This window comes from Notechis scutatus, chromosome 10 (genome assembly GCF_049901735.1).
Source record: "Notechis scutatus isolate UNSWTSFEM ecotype Mainland chromosome 10, rNotScu1.2, whole genome shotgun sequence".
Classification (NCBI taxonomy): Eukaryota; Metazoa; Chordata; class Lepidosauria; order Squamata; family Elapidae; genus Notechis; species Notechis scutatus.
Window position 1 is genome coordinate 8925823 of NC_142018.1, and position 20873 is coordinate 8946695.

The 20873-nt window shown below is 45.0% G+C and overlaps 2 protein-coding genes across 2 annotated transcripts in view; both read right to left on the reverse strand.

Moving 5' to 3' along the window:
- LOC113416597 (fibronectin type-III domain-containing protein 3A-like) overlaps positions 1–1116 on the reverse strand; it is a 71521-nt gene extending 70405 nt beyond the window's left edge. Inside the window, exon 1 of the mRNA XM_087972052.1 lies at positions 961–1116. The gene's annotated coding sequence lies outside the window, so the exon portion shown is untranslated. The remainder of the gene's footprint in view (positions 1–960) is intronic.
- CYSLTR1 (cysteinyl leukotriene receptor 1) overlaps positions 1–20873 on the reverse strand; it is a 650975-nt gene that overhangs the window by 570116 nt on the left and 59986 nt on the right. The gene's annotated exons all lie outside the window — the stretch shown is intronic.

Here is a 20873-nt window from a genome sequence, read left to right on the forward strand (position 1 = left end):
TCCACCACCCACGGAAACCCCCTCCCCCAACCCACCCCCTCCATTCCTGCAAATGCAGGAGTTGGAAGGGACCTTGTAGGTCATCTAGCCTAACCCCCCCCCCCACCCAAGCAGGAGACCCTGTTCTACACCTCCTCCCTCAAAATCTCCCCTTTCCACCCTTAAAGGATTAACAGCAAGTCCCCCACCCCCACAGCAAACCCAACCCCCCCTTCTTTCATCTTTCCAAGCCTCTCTTCCCTTCTGACCCCCAACCACCCCCCACTCACAAAAAAGAGAGGGGGGGGAGCAGAACCAGAGGCTGGTTGGGAAAAGTGGAGGCTCTGGAAATGCAGTATAAAAAGAAAATATCGGCTGTAAGGAAGGGGGGAGGTTGTTTTTTCTTCTTTTCCTTCCCGGAATAATAAGTCAAGATGGGAATGCGAGGCTGGTTGGCACGCAGGGGCGCGGGGGGAAGAGTGGAGAAGGCCCTGAAAAAAATTAAGGAAATAGGGATTTTTTTAAAAAAAAGAGAGAGAGAGACTTGGCCCCGGGGGCGGGGGTTGCAAGGGGGCATGGAGGAAATAACCATTTTTTTTTTTTTTTGCAAAACTGGGATTGCAAAGCGCTGGGTTTGCAACCCGGGGGGTGGGTGGAGAATGGAGAGCAGCCTCCCCCTTTTTAATTTTTGCAAAATCCTGGAATTATTCTGGAATGGGGGGGATAAATCGGGTGGGGAAAGGGGTTCAGTTGGGGGGGGACTGTTGCTGGGCGGAGGGGGGATCGGCATGGGGAGGCGGGGAAAATGGGGTCAGCCTCTTCAAACCCCCTCTCCTCACTCCGGTAGTTCCCGAGACCCCCTCTCAAGGCGACCCCCCCTTTTTTATCTCCCTCCTCCCCCCGCCCGGCCACTGCCCCGCCCTGGCGGCCCCCGAGGGGAGCCTCGCCCGGCCGGAAGGGGAGAAAGCCTCGGGCACTCACCGCGCGTGGGGTGAGGAGGGGACCGGAGGGGAGAAGGCGGCGAGCGCTGGGAAGGGAAGACGCTCCAGCCGCCGCCTCAGGCTCGGCGCCACGAAGCCTTGCCGCGGCAGGAGATAAAGTCAGACGGCTCCGCCATGATGGAATGCAGGCTGCGGCGCATGCGCGGTTACCGCAGACGGGAGCGCGGGGTGGGGGGAGAGAGAGAAGAGAGGGCGCGCGGCCGGGCGCGCCAACCACAATGCGGTCTCGCTCGCCTCCTGCTCGCTCGCTCGCTCTCTCGCTCTCTCCATCCCTTCTTCCCCAGCCGGCGTTGCGCAAAGACCTTATGTGCTAAGGAGAAAGGACAGCCGTCGAAATAGGCTCGGGAGGCAGACATTTGGTGTGTTTTTTTTCTTCCCCCTTCCCTTCTTACAGATTAACAGAGTTGGAATAGGACCGTGTTGGTCATCTAGTCCAACCCCCTGCCCAAGCAGGAAAAAACTCTACACCGTTCTACCCCTTGAAGAGGATGCGGGCTTCTGAGTCCTGCAGAGCTCTTCGTCAAGACCGAAGCAGAGGGAAGGGAGACCTGCGCGGAGAGAAGGAAGGGAAGGAAGAAGGACATGACTGGGGAGTTGAGACTGGAGTCTTTTCCCAGTGGCAGATAAATTTAATAAATTATTAGGGTTTATTGCACCGTCGGCCAGATGTTTTGGGCTGTATTTGGCATTTCTGGCCACTTATCGAGTCCTTCCCAAGGACCTGCGATAGGCAGATGTGGGTATTTGGTGGTGCTTAAAGGTATTGTCGCGGGATGTAAGCTGTTCCCAAGTTAAGCTGCCTTTTGCAATTGACTGATGGGGATTTCGACAATGCCAGTGGTGTTCAAGTGGTGCTCCAGTTTGTTTTGAGGTTGCACCAAGGGCACCTATTATTATTATTTCTACTACTTTTGCTAGTCTCATTCTACTTTAATTTCCAGATCAAGTGGGGATTAGAACTCTCCCATTCCTGGTGATTGACCCAAAGCTACCCATCTGGTTTTCATTGCTAAGGTGGAACTAGAACTTACCAATTCCTGGTGATTGGCCCCAAAATCACCCAGTTGGCTTTCACGCCTAAGGTAGGACTAGAACTCCCAGTCTCTTTGTAATTGGCCCAAGTCGACCAGTTGGCATTCATCCCTAAGGTGGGACTGTCCTTTCTGTGCCCCCTAAATATTTTTGGTAACAACTGGAGGTTTGTCTAGAACAGAAGTCTCCAAACTTGGCAACTCTAAGTCTTGTGGACTTCAACTCCCAGGATTCTCCATGGCTGGCTGGAGAATTCTGGGAGCTAAAGTCCACAAGTCTTAAAAGTTGCCAATTTTGGGGACCTATCTTGCCATCAAGATGGCAGTGTTTCCATGAGTCAGAATCTACCCCTTGCAGTTTACGTTTGGAAGGGGGAGTTTGAGAGTCACAGGAACAGATGATTGCAAGTGATGCAGTGAGTTGAACCCACTGCTCCTTATTTCGGCTCCAGGACTAGTGGAAAATTGTCCTGCCCAAAATTAACCCCATTTGTAGGAGGGTTTGGGTTAGATCAGTGGTCACCAACCAGTGGGCCAGAGACCACTGGTGGTCCATGAGAAAATTTTGGTGGTCCACAGAGAAATGTCATCCCCAAAGCAACCCCCCAGAGCAATCCATCCAGGCTGCATGGGAATACAAGGCTGCGCCGCTTGCATTGTGAACAACACGAGGTTGTGAGGGGAGGGGGGAAAGGGCAGAGGGGGGGGGAACTTGCCCCACTCGCCCCACGTGCCTTGCCTGGCCACCAGGCTGCTTCTTTCCGCTTCTTTCTTCTTCTGCTCTTGACTGCACGCAAGGAAAGCAGCAAAAGTCTTTCTTTCTCTCCCCCAAACTCTGCTAGAAAGGAATCTTTGGGACCCTGCAAGGCTTCCTGCTCCAAGAGGCTGTGCCCTTCTGGTGGAGTTTGAGGGAGAAAAAGAAAGACTTCTGCTGCTTCTGATGCTTTCCAGGTCTAGAAGAAGAAAGCATGACTAAAGAAGCACAGTCTTATGAGTAAATATGTACTAAGTTTCAAGCCATTTTGTAAAATTCCCCGGTTGGGTTCAGATTTTCTTGTTCGGAAGAAGAGACCTGACTTTTCAGCATTAGAAAATAAACCCTTGAGCGTGGACAAAGAGATAAGAATCCGTTCTACCAGTCTGGAATGCAAGATATGGCAAACTCCTTTAGGTTCCAGTGCTGTCTGAAAAGATTTAGGTGAAGATATTACAATTCATTATAATTCAACTATAGCATTGCAATCAATAAACAGAGCTTCCAGGCAGAGTTGACATTTGGATAGCATTTGCAAGCATTGATCACCTCTGACACACAGATGTAATTCTTCCTGGGATTTTTTGGTTCCTGAGACACAGCAGCAAATTTTCTGCCCGAATCCAAGTACCACAACACCAAAAATTTATCAATTATCTTTGGTGCCCAAAGCAATAAATTCATTGTAATGCCTCTCCTAAACCTTAGAACCTTATCAAATTAAGCAACTTGCAATTGATTTCTCCAAAATCCACATTGTTCATCCCCACCAGATGTGTCGTACTTAGTAAGACGGCTTGCCTTAAGCCAAGGGTCTTCAAACTTGGGAAGTTTAAGACTGGTGGACTTCAACTCCCAGATTTCCTGAGCTAACATGACTGGAGGATGAATTCTGGGAGTTGAAGTCTACAAGTCTTAAAGCTTCAAGTTTGATCCCTGGAGTTTAAGTTTAAGCCATGGAATGAGTATAGCAACAAAATGACCCTTGAACTGCTTTGCGTTCAGATTCCTAATAGCTCCTGAGTGGAGCTATTACAGTGGGTGAACGGTTGAGGTAGAGGAGGGCTTCTCCAAATTTGACAACTTTTAAGATTTGTGGACTTCAATATCCACAATTATTCAACCAACCGTGCTGGCTGGGGAATTCTGGGAGTTGAAGTCCACAAGTCTTAAAAGTTGCAAAGCTGGACACCCCTAATGTAGAAGATCTATTATATTGCTCCCTATGGAAGTCTGAAATAATACACTCTTGGGTGGTTTGATATATTAGAACAGATACAGAAGCTGGAAGGGTTTGAGATCATTCATCAGCAGGAATCCTAGGATTCAGGGAGCCTTTGAGTATGACATCCCATCCCTGGTATTTCTCCTTTTCTCACTTCATCCTTCCAATACTCCCCACATCCTTCAATGTGCAACCTTTATCTATTCTTTTCCCTTGCTCTAAAGGCAGTATTTCTCAAGGATGGCAACTTTCAGAAGTCTGGACTTCAACTCCCAGAATTCCCCAGCCAGAATTCCCTGCTGGCTAGGGAATTCTGGGAGTTGGAGCCCAGACCTCTTAAAATTGCCAGCCTTTGAGAAACACTGCTTTAAGGGGGAGCTGTACAGAGCGAAACGAAGCTGGCGCTTCCCCAAACGTTGATCCTTTTCCAGAAGTTATGACAGGCATGGTAGAAACTTAATCCCAACTGGGATTAAGACGGAATTGTTGTTTGTTTGTTTTTTAAACAAATGTGCACGAGATTGACCACATGGGAACATGGTAGCCAACCCCGATAGCGACAACTACAGGCAGATCATGTGAAGGCGGTTGGGTGTTAGCTAGCAACCCTCTCTTTGAGTCGGGGGTGGGGGGGGGAATTACCCAACTCCTCCTTGCCCTCAGAGAGTCTTCTTAAAACCAGGACTGCAGAAGGCGAGCATATTTTGGAAGGGGAGGGGGGCCAAGTCGCTTTGCCCAGCCATTTCTTGTTCTCAAGACTAGACGGCAGTGTTTCCATGAGTCAGAATCTACCCCTCGCAGTTTACGTTTGGAAGGGGGGGGGGTTGAGAGTCACAGGAAACGCAACAGATGATTGCAAGTGATGCAGTGAGTTGAACCTACTGCTCTTTATTTCGGCCCTAGGACTAGAGGAAAATTGCCCTGCCCAAAATTAACCCCATTGGTAGGAGGGTTTGGGTTAGATCAGTGGTCACCAACCAGTGGGCCAGAGACCACTGGTGGTCCATGAGAAAATTTTGTTGGTCCGCAGAGAAATGTCATCCCCAAAGCAACCCCTAGAGAAATTAATCCAGGCTGCATGGGAATACAAGGCTGCGCCGCTTGCATTGTGAACAACACGAGGTTGTGAGGGAGGGGGGAAGGGCAGAGGGGGAACTTGCCCCACGTTGCTTTGCCTGGCCACCAGGCTGCTTCTTTCCACTTCTTTCTTCTTCTGCTCTTGGCTGCACGCAAGGAAAGCAGCAAAAGTCTTTCTTTCTCTCCCCCAAACTCTGCTAGAAAGGAGTCTTTGGGACCCTGCAAGGCTTCCTGCTCCAAGAGGCTGTGCCCTTCTGGTGGAGTTTGAGGGAGAAAAAGAAAGACTTCTGCTGCTTTCCTTGCATGAAGCCAAAAGTCAGTCAGTCAGTCAGTCAGTCAGTCAGTCTCTGTCTCTGTCTCTGTCTCTGTCTCTGTCTCTCTCTCTCTCTCTCTCTCTCTCCCCCTCCCCCCACTGAGAATGGAGCTGGAGACGGTATCCTGCGATCCCAAGTAAAGAATGATCGATCTGTAGAAAAACAGGGTGGGGAATTTTCCTGCAGACTTTTTTGGGATTTTCCCAGGGTCTCTGGTCTGCGGGATTTAAAATTATGAGTTTGGTGGTCCCTGAGGTCCAAAGGGTTGGTGACCCCTGAGTTAGATGACAAAGGCAGGACAGCTCCACAAAGTCCACACAAGATACCAGCTGCCCACATTCAATCCAGATCTTCCTCTTCCCCATTTCTCATCACAGCAACCCTGTCAGGTTGGTCAGGCTAAGAAGCCAACGTCTTTGGCTTATCCAGGTAGTTCTCGGTTTTTCATGTAGTGACCGTCCAAAGTTAGAAGCCGCAGTGGGGGGGAAAAGTGACTTATGACCATTTTTCACACGTACAACCGTTGCAGCAAAATCCGGATGCTTGGCAGCTGACTCATACTTACAACAGTTGTAGTGTCCTACGGCCCAGATGTTCTGCTTGCACAACCTTCTGACAAGCAAAGTCCATGAGGAAGCCAGATACTCTTAACAATTGTGTTGCTAACTTAACAACTTGCAGTGATTCACTTAACAACTGTGGCAAGAAAGGTCGTAAAATGGGGCAAAGCTCACTTAACAAATGTCTCACTCAGAAATTTTGGGCCCAATTGTGGTCGTAAGTCGAGTATTACCTGTATTTCTTGCTATAGTTTCTCAGTCTCTCTCTCTCTCTCTCTCTCTCTCTCTCTCTCCCTCCCTCCCTCCCTCCCTCCCTCCCTCCCTCCCCCCCCTCCCTCCCCCTCTGTATTTCTCTCTCTCCCTCCCCCCGTTCCCATCCCTCCATCCCTCTCTCTCTCCTTCCTCTCCCTTCCCCCTCCCTCCCTCCCTCTATCTCTCCCTCCCTCCTTTCCCCCTCCCTGTCTCTCTATTTGTCTCTCCCTCCCTCCCCCTTTCCCCTCCCCTCTCTCTCTCTTCCCCCTCCCTCCTCCCTCCATCTCTCCCTCCCTCCCTCCCTTCCCCCTCCCTCCCTATTTCTCTCTCTCTCTCCCTCCCCCTTTCCCTCTCTCCCTCCCTCTCTCTCTTTCCTTCCTTCCCTTTCCCCCTCCCTCTGTCTCTCTCTCCCTCCTTTCCTCTCTCTCTCTCTCTCTCTCTCCTTCCCTCCCTTCCCCCTCCCTCCATCTCTCTCTCTCTCTCTCTCTCTTTCAGGAAATGATAGAATGACTATGCAGGAATTTTTAAATAGACAGCCGGAAGCACCGTTAATAAAACAGATTAAGATACAGGATGCACTTGTTGACCAGGAAAAAGAAAAAAAAACTGGCTAATCATTTCACCTTAGAGAGCGTCCTTGAAATCGAACATGTGTTCATGGCCAGACGTTTTCTTTTATTCTTTCATAACTTTATCAAAACTTGGTGAGTTTTGATAAAGAAAACATACAATCTGCAAAAAAAGGAGTGAAACCTTTGTATGCAGAAACTGCCCAGATAACCGTCTGGGGGGAAAGTGGAAAATATTTCTTTGCATTGTGTTCACACATTATGATAAACTATGATTTTCCTAACATGTCCATTATTGTTGTGGTTTGCTGACAGCCTGTGTAGATGGCAGCAGAATCGGACAGTGGGGAAGAATGGGGACCAATCTGGGAGTCTGGAGAAGACTTGGACGAGGGTCCTGAATCTGATGCAGAGATAGGGCCTGGGCCAACTGGGAGTGGGGTGCTGACTCCGGAGACTTCGGAGTCTGGCAGCAGTGAGGTAGAGGAACAAGGGGAGCCTGTTCCCAATGCGCATGTGCACAGAACTGCTAGAAGGCAAGGGCAGCTGAGACAAAAGGAGTGACTCGGGAGTAAGGCTTGGAGGTGATTGCCCCTCCCATAAGGTATAAAGGACAGGCAAAGGTGTGAAACCTTTGCAGGAAGCAAAGTCGTTCGTTCTGTTCAAATTAATCCTTGAGGCTCCGTGTGGACTTTGTACTTTGGTTGGCTTTTTACAGTTCGTTTGGCACTTTAGTTGTTGGCAGCCATTCAAAGGAGAGAAAGGTGGGTGCTTATCTCGAGGGACTGTTTTGAGACTCATTACCAGATGGGAATGAAGATAATTCCCAGCGTTGAAATAAAACAAGAGTTGTTTTAACTAAGCGTGTGCCTAATTACGGTCTCAGAAGCCTTAGTCAGAACAGTTATCGAATAAGCCACAGTCAACCGGCTTTTTTATCATGGGAACTCATCATGGTATGACTTCCATGCTTCTTCCAGCTTCAATTGTTTCCAAAATCTTCATCATCCAAGAAGGAGAAAAAAGATCAGCCACTCTAGCACACCTGATTGGAATCAGGTTAAAGTGTTTTATTCTTGACACGAATTTCCATTCATTGCCTAGCCTAGTTATTATTTTCACTGTGATTTTTCTGGCAAAGGACGTACCTTTTGCGGAACAATGAGTCACCCGTTCAATGACGGCATGATTCATTTCACAATGGCAGCAATTTGCTTAACATCTGTAGCAAAAAATCCAGAGGCTTGGCAACTAACTCATATTTACAACAGTTTGCAATGTCCCAGAGCTCTTTTTGAGACCTTCTCACAAGCAAATTGAGGAGCTGCCACAGAGAGGAAGGGATCAAACTATTTTCCAAAGGACCCGAAGGCCAGACAAGGAATAATGGATGGAAACTGAACAAGGAGAGATTCAATCTGGAAATTAAGGAGACATTTTCTGACAGTGAGAACAATCAACCGATGGAACAGAAGTTGCATTCAGACATTGTGGGAGCTTCCTCACTGGAGGCTTTCAAGAAGAGACTGGACTACCACCTGTCAAAAATGATGTAGGGTCTCCTGCTTTGGTGGGAGAGTTGGACTAGATGACCTACAAGGTCCCTGTTAATCTGTAAACTACAGCGCAGCTGGCTAGATTCTGTGCAGCAGCACTGGGCATTCGTCAGAAACGTGTCTAATCCACCATTGCTATTTTATACAACAAACGTATAAAAATCCTTTTACACTGCTTATTCCTTTGCATTTTAGTATTAAACCGACTATGGGCCTCACAGTTTATGGATTGTGATTTTAGTATAATTAGACCATGTGTAATTGACAGGCTGCATTTTAACCTAGATTTTATCTGTTACTTATTATTTTATTCTAGAATTTTTAATTGTATATTTACTGCATGTTTATAGATTAACAGAGTTGGGAGGGACCTTGTAGGTCATCTAGTCCAACCCCCTGCCCAAGAAGGAGACTCTACACAATTTCTGACAGATGGAAGTCAAGACTCTTCTTGAAAGCCTCCAGTGATGAAACTCCCACAACTTCCGAAGGCAACTTCTGTTCCATGGGTTGATTGTTCTCACTGTCAGAAAATTTCTCCTTATTTCCAGGTTGGGTGTTTTTATTTGTTCTGGTCTCTGGTCTATTCCTGTAATAAATTGGATTGAACTGACAAGCAAAGTCAATGGGAAAGCCAAGCTGACTTAAAAGAACAACTGGGTTACTAACTTAACAACTGCAGTGATTTGCTTCACAACCGGGGCAAGAAAAGTTTTAAAACAGAGCAAAACTCACTTAACCATCTCCTGTAGCAACAGGAATTTGGAGCCCAATTGTAGTTGTAAGTCGAGGACTACCTGTACAGCTATGGCCACCTACAGCCCTTGTTTCCATCTCCAAAGTTTTCTGCCCAGAATGCATTTTGGGGGAGGATCCCCTGAGGTTGGTATGGCAAGAGCTGTTTCATTCCAACCACCCATTGCCTAACCACCTTATGCTGACTGAGGAAGCTGTCTGAACCAGAGGTGGTATTCAGCAGGTTCTGACCGGTTCTGGAGAACCGGTAGTGGAAATTTTGAGTAGTTTGGAGAACTGGCAAATACCACCTCTGACTGCCCCCCCAATCTCTTCTCTGCCTCCCATTGAGTCCCAGCTGATCGGCTGGGTCTCCTTTGGTTGCCCTGCACAGGAGAAAGGAGATGGAAAGCAGGTTAGTGGGGTGGGGAGGGAATGGGGATTTTGCAGTATCTGTCATGCCCCTGGTGGAGACTGACTCTGAGGGAGAGGAGGAACAGCCGACAGGGAGTGGAAGTATGGCTCCGGAGGTTGTGGAGGAGGCTGGGGAAGGGCAGAGGCCGGCTGGGCAGTCAGAGGAGGACCCAGGCCCATCCCCTATGCATTCTAGGACATGCAGGAAGGAGAGGATAAGGGAGAGACGTGGTCTCCTCAGGAGGAGAGGACCTTGATCCTCTACATGGGCTGCAGGTGTGACAACTGCATAAGAGTTCGGACCTGCATACTGGCAAATGCTGGAAACAAAGCGTGTTTTATTTTGTTTTGAGGTTATCTTCGTTGGCATCCTTCCAACAGACTGTGCCTTATTATCTCCTTGAATTTGGTAAATACTTCTCCTGTTCCATTGTGGAAATTTTGTCATTGTAGTTTCTTTGGTTTTTTTTTATTTCACCTCTATCTGCTCATTAAATTCGGACTGTATTGTTTTCCTTTGAAGACTATTTCTGAGTACGTTTTATCTCCAACTGAGTATTATTGAACAGCCAAGTTGGAAGCATGAAAGGATATTTATTTACATTTTGTATTTTGTTATGTTTGTGTTACACTCTGGGTCATCACAGTATCCTTCCCCCAGGAGTGGGGAGGGAATGGGATTTTGCACTATCCTTCCCCTTGCCGTGCCCATCAAGCTACGCCCACAGAACCGGTAGTAAAAATAATTGAATCTCACCACTGGTCTGAATGGATAGAGAAATGTTTCTGAAATTAAAACTTAGCCCAGTTGCAATGATTCAGGCTTCAGACAACCTTTAGACCTCTGCCCAGAAGCATTCAGAGGTCCTCTCCTAGCAGTCTGCTGGGTTGGAGTTGAAAAGAATCTACCAGGAGGAGAATTCAGTGGTCTCCTCACTTGCAACTCCCACATACTTCCTCTTGCGCATCTCTTCTCTGGGGGCAACAATGCCGCTATTCACCCTCACCTTGGAAAATTTGTGCCCGCCCTACACAAACAGAGTCCTGAAGTGAAGCTTCAGTGGAGCGACTGTTTCTGCAGGCAAAGGGTACCCTCATCTAGAAACTTCAAAGATTATAAAAAAGTTTGTTTTTGACATTCGTTGCCTATCATAACTATTGTTTCCACCATTACTTTTCTGACAAAGGAAGGACGTACCTTTTGTGGAACAATTCATTTAATGAATTTCATTGTGGAACAATTCATTTAATGACCGCATCATGATTCCTTTAACCACTGCAGTAACATCTGTAGCAAAAAATTCAGACACTTGGCAACTGACTCATATTTACGACTGTTGCAGTATCCTTTCGAGAGGAGAGAAAGTCATATGTCGAAACACAACCATCAAGGGGACCAGAATTTCCATCGCTAAGCAAGGTGATTGTTGTGCGGGTTTTGTGTCCAAGAGGATCACTGAATGCTTCTGTGTAGATCAGGCTCTCAAACAGCCACAAGGGTCCTAACCAGAAGTCCCCCATTCAATTCTGGAGCCAACGAGAAGTCCGGTTCCCCTACCATAGAGTCTCGTCCTAGCATGGCATCCTTTTTCCTCTACCTGTCCTAACCAAAAACCCTATCAATTTTGGAGCCACTGGCAACAGGGAGCCACAGCAGAGAGATAAAAGAGCCACATGCGGCTCCAGAGCCGCAGGTTGCTGACCCTTGATGTAGAAGAAGGTAGAGATGGAGATGAAAGCCACGGCTGTAGGTGTTCTGACCAAGGCTTCCGAGACTGTAATTACGCACACACACTTATTTTTTTAAAAAGTCTTGTTTTATTGCAATGCTGGGAATTATTTTCATTCCCAGCCGGTAATGAACTTTCGAAGGCAACTTCTGTTCCATTGGTTGATTGTTTTTACTGTCAGAAAATTTATCCTTATTTTCAGGTTGAATCTCTCCTTGATCAGTTTCCACCCATTATTCCTTGTCTGGCCTTCAGGTGCCTTGGAATGCTGCAGTGGTCATAACAGTGAAAAATGGGTGCTAAGTCACTTTTTTCAGTGCTGTGGTAATTTTTAATCATCAGTAAACGAACTGTTGTAAGTCAAGGAGTGACTTTATATTACTAAGCCAGCCTCATTGTTTTCTCCTTTCCTCCTTTTTAGCCCAAGTCCCTCTTTCCATTGTTGTTTGCCAAAGGCTCACCTCTCTTGAGCCTACTGCTGGGGTTATCTGTCAGCTTCCAAGAATCTCACACACAATGTGCTCCTTTGTCAACCTTACATAATCTGCTATTACTGAATGCGATCTGCATGTGAGCAAGACACAGTTAAGCTTTCAAGGAAATGTTAGAGAAGCGGGAATGCCAAGCAGCATGTAAATGACATTCATTCATAAATTTATGTCTACTATAAACAAAGACAGGGCAACAGCTGGGATGCTGGAAAACTGCAAGCAATATCTCCATGACTGCCCTTCCTATATATTTGCACTACAGTACAGTTTTTAAACATCTATGTCCCAAATGATGCTTGCGTTAGGCATGCAACGCAAACCATTTTATTTTAGACTCTGGACTTTATTTTAAAGAGAAATTGCAGAGTTCCAAATCACAGGTAGTCCTCAATGTACAGCCACAGCTGAGCCCAAAATTCAGGGGTGGGATGCTACCGGTTCTGCCTGTTTCTATAGAACCGGTAGCTCTGAAGAGCAGCAGACAACGAACCGGTTCTGTGTTTGCTGCTGTTTGGCCCACCCGCCAGCCCGGCCTCTTACCTGTCCTTTATTTCCTGCTTTCTCAACCTCAGCTGCTTTTCGCGGCACAGCTGAGGTCGAAAAAGCAGGAAAAAAAAGGCTTTTCTTTAAAAAAAAATTATTGGTTTTTAAAAACAAACAAAACATAAAAACATCAAGCTGTCTTCCATAGGTGTACATACAGTGTGCCGGTTGGTTTACAAATTGTTTTGTGCTTCCATTTCATAGTCTTCAATTACAATTACATTACATATAATCTCATATTGTCAATCAAAACTTAGTATCATTATTAATCAATCATTTGACTATACTTTTATTCGTTCATGTTTTACAAGACAACCATAATTTGCTTAATTTATTGTATAGCAGTTCATATTATCATCCCAAATCTATCCTAAAATCATTTTGTAGTTATAATAAGAAAGAAGTACATCTTTATATATTTATTATTTTCTAGAAATGTACATATTTCATTACTGTACTTTGTTATCTAACCATTGATAGAAAAGATCCCAAATTTTATAAAATTGTTTATCCTTTTCAAACGCTGCGCACCTGGCGCAGCATTTTTCAGCTGTCTGGGCGGCACAGCTGATGTTTGTTTGTTTTTTTACATGCGCGCGCAGCGTCAACGCACAAAACATAGTCACTGAACCGGTAGTAACATTGGTTGAATCCCATCCCTGGTGGGATTCTACCAGTTTGGACCGGTTCTGTAGAACTGGTTGTTATGATTCTGCGCAGTTTGGAGAACCGGCAAATTGTGCCTCTGGCTGGCACCGCCCCACCCCTCTGCACCCAGTCAGTTCTTATCGCGCATGCGCGACATCGCTGACTGCGTTCTCCCTCGCCCTGCCAATGTATTTCTTTCCCCCACCCGACGATCAGCTGTTCTGATGATCAGCTATGCCCAGATCCCTCGTGCTGTCTTACTGCTTCAGCCAAGAGGCTTTCCTGAAGCCCAGGAGGCCAAAAGGGGCACATGGGAGATGGGGGTGAGGGTTCTGCATGCCCCCACAGGCTCCGTTTTTTGCCTTTCTGAGCCCCAGGGAAGCCTTCTGGGAGCAAAAACGCCCCCCCCCCCGGAGGCTTCCCTGAGGCCCAGGAGGCAAAAAAAAAAATGGGGGGGGGGAGAAGAAGAAGAAGCCATGCCCACCCAGTCACATGGCCACACCCACCTTGCCCCACCCACCTAGCCACGCCCACAGAACCGGTTTTTAAAAGTTTTGAATCCCTACTCCTGCCAAAACTGCTAAGCAAGACAGTTGTCGAGTGAGTTTGGTCCCATTTTACGACCTTTCTTGCCACAATTTCCTTATTTATTTAGCGGATTTATATGGCCACCTATTCGCACACGGCAACTCAAGGCAGCTGACGAAATAGAAAACCTCATATAAAAACAATAAAACTAAGAAAAGAAAAGTCGCACAATAAATGAGTAAGTGTTAAGTTGAATCACTGCAGCTGTTAAGTTAGCTACAAAGATGTGAAGTGAATCTGGCCGGAAGTTTGCAAGCGGTGATCACATGACCCCAGGACACTGCTATCGTCATAAATGTGAGCCAGCTGCCAAGGGTCTGATTTTTGATCATGTGACCATGGGGATGCTGCAATGGTCATAAGTGTGAAAAACCACCATAAGTCACTTTTTTTCAGTGCTGTCATAACTTTGAACGGTTACTAAATAAACCTTTGTAAGTCAAGGACTATGTGATGACCCGGGGCATGGCACAAAGGCAACACAGTCAGATAAGAGTCCCTTTAATAGCTCCAACTTTGCCCCCAATGTCCAGATTACCTTCTGACTGGAGAAAAACTGGAGAAAAACTCTCCCGGGAACAGCCTTTGATTGCAGAAAATTCAGTCCAAAACATGAGCAACACAAACTGTAACTGTAACTGTAAGTCCAAACAAACCAAACTGAAGTAATTAGTTTGGCAGGGCAGAAGCAAGAATTCCAGATGTGAAGGCACAGCAAAACTCACATGGTTGGGAAGATGCCAGGCACATAGATAAGCCATGACAACACAGGATAAAGTCATGTTTGCTCCCAGCAGCCTGCTGCACACAGCTTGCCTTTTTTTTATACACTGTGTTTCCAGCTGCAGCTAATGAAGGGAATCAGGGCCCTTTCTTCCCCCGTAAGCCACACAACCCACATTGCTCTCCTCTCTGTTCCTCCTGTGTGCCCTAGGATGAAGAGGGGGTGGGCCTGGGTCTTCCTCTGAACTCCTTCTCCCTTCTTGTACTTCTTGGGAGCTTGTGAGTTCTAGTCCTGCCTTAGTCACATGGCCAGCCGGGTGACCTTGGGCCCTGTCACTCATTCAGCCCTAGGAAGGAGGAAATGCAAAATACTTCTGAAAAACCCTGGCAAGAAAATTTCAGGGACCTGGCCAGGCAGTTACCTGGAATCAACGTTGACTTGAATGTTCACACACACACACACTCCACCCTGTTCTAGAAAAGTTGAATGTGATGTATGTATTTTCTGGATTAAGACAATACACTTAAGGTTGGGGTCAGACAACATGCTCAGGCACAACCGCACGTAACCAGGATGTAAACTAGCCAAAGGGATTTCCCTGTGGATGAAACTGAACTCTGAACTAGGTTTTATGACCAACACAGCTCAAGAGTTCTGTTTTGTTTAGCTGGATTGCTTCGAAGGAAGAACAGTTGCAGGAACTGGGTATGTGTAGTTTAATGAAAAGAAGGACTGGGGGTGACATGATAGCAGTCTTCCAATATCTCAGGGGCTGCCCCAAAGAAGAGGGAGTCAAGCTATTTTCCAAAGCACCTGAAGGCAGGACAAGAAGCAATGGGTGGAAACTAAAAAGGAAGGTACTAATTAAAACTGCAGAAAGAACAAATGCAACCATTCTGCCTTTCATAGAACGCCTGTATATTGTACAGGTCAGAAGGAAGGCTGAGAAAATATCTACAGATCCCTCACATACAGGACATAAACTATTTCAATTCCTTCCCTCAGATCTCTGCTACAGGACATTGCATTTGCATGACAAAACAACTAGACATAGGGACAGTTTTTTCCCTCATGCCATCATTTGGATGAATATCTAATCCTCACAGTATTGTCTTATCTCTAAGGAAATTTACCCATGTTGTATTCTTCTTCTTCTTCTTCTTCTTCTTCTTCTTCTTCTTCTTCTTCTTCTTCTTCTTCTTCTTCTTCTTCTTCTTCTTCTTCTTCTTCTTCTTCTTCTTCTTCTTCTTCTTCTTCTTCTTCTCCTCCTCCTCCTCCTCCTCCTCCTCCTCCTCCTCCTCCTCCTCCTCCTCCTCCTCCTCCTCCTCCTCCTCATGTTATTGTTATTGTTATTGTTATTGTTCATCTCCTCTACTCTCCCCTCTTATTGGTATCATTTTATAGTTATTAATACTCTCTTGGTATCATTATTATAATTATTAATACTCTCTTGAGAAGTTTTTGCACCAGAGACAAATTTCTTGTGTGTCTAATCACACTTGGCCAATAAAGCTATTCTATTCCATTCCATTCCATTCCATTTCGTTTTCTATTCTATTCTTCCTTCCAATATTCTTTTTCTATTCTATTCTATTCCATTCCATTCCATTCCATTCCATTCTATTCTATTCTATTCTATTCTTCATTCCAATATTCTATTCTATTCTATTCTATTCTATTCTATTCTATTCTATTCTATTCTATTCTATTCTATTCTATTCTATTCTATTCTATTCTATTCTAATAAAGGAGAGAAGCAACCTAGAAGAAACTAAGAAGAAATTTTCAGACAGTTACAATAATTAATCAGTGGAACGATTTGGCTCCAGAAGTTGTGGGTGCACCATCACTGGAGGTTATTAATAAGAGATTGGACCACAATTTGACTAAAATGGTAGAGGAATGCAGTGCTTAACCATGGGGTTGGACTAGAAGACCTTCAAGGTCCTTTCCAATTCTGTTATTCTGTTAAGTATTCTGTTAATTGTTTGGTGTGTGAAGGAGAAGAAAATCTGCTATGCTTTTTGCTGGAGGATCCAAGCAATTATGGCAAACTTTTTTTTAAACAAATGATTTTTATTGTTTTCCACCAGTACAAATTGTATTTACTTTTTCAACAGCATTTTGCATTGACATACATACAATATTATCATATATTTTCTATCATATATTCATATACCTCACCAATTATTATCCTTACCTATGTTTGTTATTAATATCTATCTTTATTTACTTTACATATCTACATATCTATATAGTTTTTAGTTTACTTTTATTGTCATTGCACCTTGTGCAATGAAATCAAACACCATCTTCAGTGCATATCATGACCATGAAAATAAACACAAACACACATCCTTCACACTCCACACATTAAATTGAAAACCGACAACACCACACCAACACTGCACTATACAGTAGAATTCAAAAGAGCTACTGCCCTGGGATAGAAGCTGTTTTTCAGCCTATTTGTCTTTGTTTTTAATATTCTGTACCGTCTGCCAGATGGTAATAGTTAAAGAAAAGGCTTCCCAGAATGAGATGGATCTTTGAGAATGTTTTGAACTTTCTTAAGGCAGCGGGAGCTATAAAGCTCTTCCAAAGAGGGGAGAGGGCAACCAATGATCCTCTGGGCAATGACGTTAATCCTCTGGAGTGCTTTCCTATCTGCCCCTGTGCAATTGGCAAACCATACACAGGTACAGTAAGTTAAAATGCTCTCCATGGTGCAGCGGTAGAAGGTCACCAGCAGTTTTTCATTCAGTTGTTGTTTTCTGAGAAGCCTCAGGTTGTATAATCTCTGCTGGGCCCTTTTGAACAAGGCTGCACTGTGAGCACCCCAGGTCAGGTCCTCTTTTAGGGTAACACCCAGAAACTTAAAACTGGCCACTTGCTCCACTCGGTTTCCATTGATAAACAAGGGCTGGATGTCCGATCTGTTCCTTCTATAATCCACTATAAACTCCTTGGTCTTACTGGTGTTGAGGACCAAGTTATTGTCTCCACACCACGAAAGCAACCAGTCTACCTCATCTAGGCAGACTCATCCTCCCAGAGATAAGTCCCATCACTGTTGTATCATCTGCAAAGTTAGTAATAGTAGTACTAGCGTGAGTGGGAATGCAGTCATGCACATAAAGAGTACAGAGTAAGGGACTCACCCTGTGGTGTACCAGTGTTAAGAATAAGGGCTGAAGAGGTATGATTACCTAATCTGACCCTCTGTGAGCGGTCAGACAGGAAATCCATAATCCAAAGGCAGATTGAATTAGAAAGTCCAAGGTCCAGAAGTTTAGACACTAGTCTATGTGGAAGAATTGTGTTAAACGCAGAACTAAAATCCACAAAAAGCATCCTCACATAGCCCTCCCACTGTTCTAGATGGGTCAGAGCAGTGTGAAGAGTGATGGCTATTGTGTCCTCTGTAGATCTATTTTTTCTGTATGCAAACTGGTGTTTATGAAATGTATGCAGAAGACCAGAAATGATGTGCCGGCAGACCAATTTCTCAAAGCACTTTACGATGATAGGAGTGAGTGCCACTGGTCATTTTCTTAAGGGTTCTTCTATGTAATCCTCACTTTTCATTCTTTATTTCTGTTTTCTAACGATCTGTACCATCTATGCCAAATTGAGTAATAGTCGGATTCTTCTTTTTCCTTCATTTTTAATGTTAGCATGTCCATTTCTGCACAGTCTGTTATTTTTTGTAAGACTAATTCTTCTGTTGGAACATTAGCCCTTTCCACATTTGCGCATAAGCTATTCTAGCTGCTGTTAGAATATGCAAGATTATGTATTTTATCTTTTTCGGAATATTGGTCTTTGATTATCTCCAATAAATAGAGTTCTGGTCTGAGTTCAATTTGATATCCTGTAATTCCTCGTATCCAATCTTTAATTTAATTTGCAGCCCTGGTCAAAAGGGCCCAGCAGAGATTATACTACCTGAGGCTTTTCAGAAAACAACAACTGAATGAAAAACGGCTGGTGACCTTCTACCGCTGCACCATAGAGAACATTTTAACATACTGCACCTCTGTATGGTTTGCCAATTGCACAGGGGCAGATAGGACAGCACTCCAGAGGGTTAACATCATTGCCCAGAAGATCATTGGTTGCCCTCTCCCCTCTTTGGAAGAGCTTTATAGCTCCCAATGCCTTAAGAAAGTTCAAAACATTCTCAAAGATCCATCTCATCCTGGGAACCCATTTTTTGAACTATTACCATCTGGCAGACGGTACAGGATAATAAAAACAAGGACAAATAGGCTGATAAATAGCTTCTATCCCAGGGCAGCAGCTCTTTTGAATTCTGCTGTATAGTGCAGCATTGGTGCAGTGTTGAGGGTTTTCGGTTCGATATGTGGAGGGTGAAGGATGTGTGTTTGTTTTATTTTCATGGTGATGGTCATGATGTGCACTGAAGATGGTGTTTGATTTCGTTGTACGAGGTGAAATGACAATAAAGTAAACTAAACTAATTTTGGTCCAATAGATCCTGGCCTTAGGGCATAGCCACCACATATGGAAAAAGGTAGCGTCAACTTGTTGACACTTCCAACATTTTGGGCTAGTATTTGGCTATATCTTGGCTAATCTTGCCAGGACTAAATGCCATCGATAAAACTTATGGCAAACTTTCTAAGCTGCTGATGGAGTGACAACCCAAAAACATTGGAAGGAACTTAGAAATCTGGCATTGTGACATTATAATGGGCATTGTGAAAGAAAGCAGGCATTGTAATACCATAAACATGTCAAAATTTTGGCCCCTGCAGTGTTAGTTTAAAACAGGAATTAAAATACTCCTCAATGGTACAGGTAATCCTTGGATGACGACCTCAATTGAACCCAAAATTTATGTTGCTAAGCGAGAATATGTTATGACTTTTCTTGCCATAGTTGTTAATTTAACACTGCAGTTGTTAAACGAGTAACCCGGTAGTTAAATGAATCTGGTTTCCCCATTGACTCTGCTTGTCAGAAGGTGGAAACCCTGATCATGTGGGGACCTTGCAACCATCATAAACATGAACCAGTTGTCAACCATCTGAATGCAAATCCCGTGACCGTGGGGATGATGCAACAGTCACAAATATGAAAAAATAGTCCTAAGCAGTAGTGGGATTCAAATTGTTTTACTACCTGTTCTGTGTGTGTTGCTTGGTGGGCATGGCAGGGGAAGGATATACTGCAAAATCCCCATTCCCTCCCCACCCCACTAACCTGCTTTCCAGCTCCGTTCTCCTGTGCAGGTCAACCAAAGGAGACCCAGCCGGTCAGCTGAGACTTGGGAGGCAGAGAAAAGATGGGGGGCAGGGCAGGGGTGGGATTCTACCAGTTCGGACCGGTTCTATAGAACCGGTTGTTACGATTCTGTGCAGTTCGGAGAACCGGCAAATCACGCCATTGGCTGGCCCCTCCCCTCCTGTCGGATTTCTGCTTTCTAGCTGATCTAAATCACTGTTGAACTGCTTTGCCTTCACCCAGGAGGCTTCCCTGAAGCCCAGTCAGGGGTGGTATTCAGGAGGTTGGGGGGTGGGGGTGGGAGAGAAGTGGCCTGAGAGCAGAGCTGAACTGAAGCTGCTATTTTTCAGTGCAGACTCAGGCAGCAGATTGCAGAATGGTAGATCTCTGAGTGAATCTGTGATTCTACAAGCAACTCAATCTGCTTTGCCTGATTTTGGGTAAAAGTTGCTCTTTTTTAATATCTATATATAAAAAATCCAATATTTACATAAATATTTACAATATTTACATACAAGCCATGCCCAGACAGTCACATGACCACCAAGCCACACCCACAAATTAGGCCATGCCCACAGAACCGGTTGTTAAGAAATTTGAATCCCACCCCTGGGGCAGGGCCAGTCAGAGGTGGCATTTGCTGGTTCCCTGAGCTACTCAAAATGTCTGCTATCGGTTCTCCAGAACTGGACAGAACCATCTGAATACCACCTCTGGTCCTAAGTCACTTTTTTCACTGATTTTGTAACTTTGAATTGTCACTAAACAAACTGTTCCAAGTCGAGGACTACCTATATTGTTGTACACTGGAAGGGAAATGCTTAAGACCGACTACAGATAGCCCTTGACATGTGACCATAATGGAGCCTGCCCATTCGGTTGTAAGCATCATAAAACGGTTTGGTTATGTGACCAACCAAATTTTGCAAGCTTTATTGTAGCAGTCCTTAAGCGAATCACCACAGCCTTTAAGTGAATCCACAGTCATTAAGCAAAGGCTGCAGTTCTCACAATCAAGCCATGACTGTCAGAAATGTTGTAGGGTCTCCTGCTTGGGTGTGGGGTTGGACTAGATGACCTACAAGGTCCCTTCTAACTCTGTTAATCTGTGAAATCATGTACTAGGCATGGTTTTGCTGAAAACCAGAAGAAAATGCCAGTTTTGGGCAAAACTGTTGTAAAACTGCAATTGACCTTAAATGAGGCTGTGTTGCTGATTGTCCGAAAGTCAGTCATGTGACCATAGAGTTATGTGACATGGACCAAGTTCGGTCATGTGACCCTATCATTGGGACTTTGAATCCAGGTCGTAAGTACACTTTTTGGGAGCACTCATAACATAACAGTTGTTAAGTGACAGGACATAAATCAGGGACTGCACTGCTCAGATTAAACTCCTAGATTACCACAATTTTTTGGTCTTATTATATTC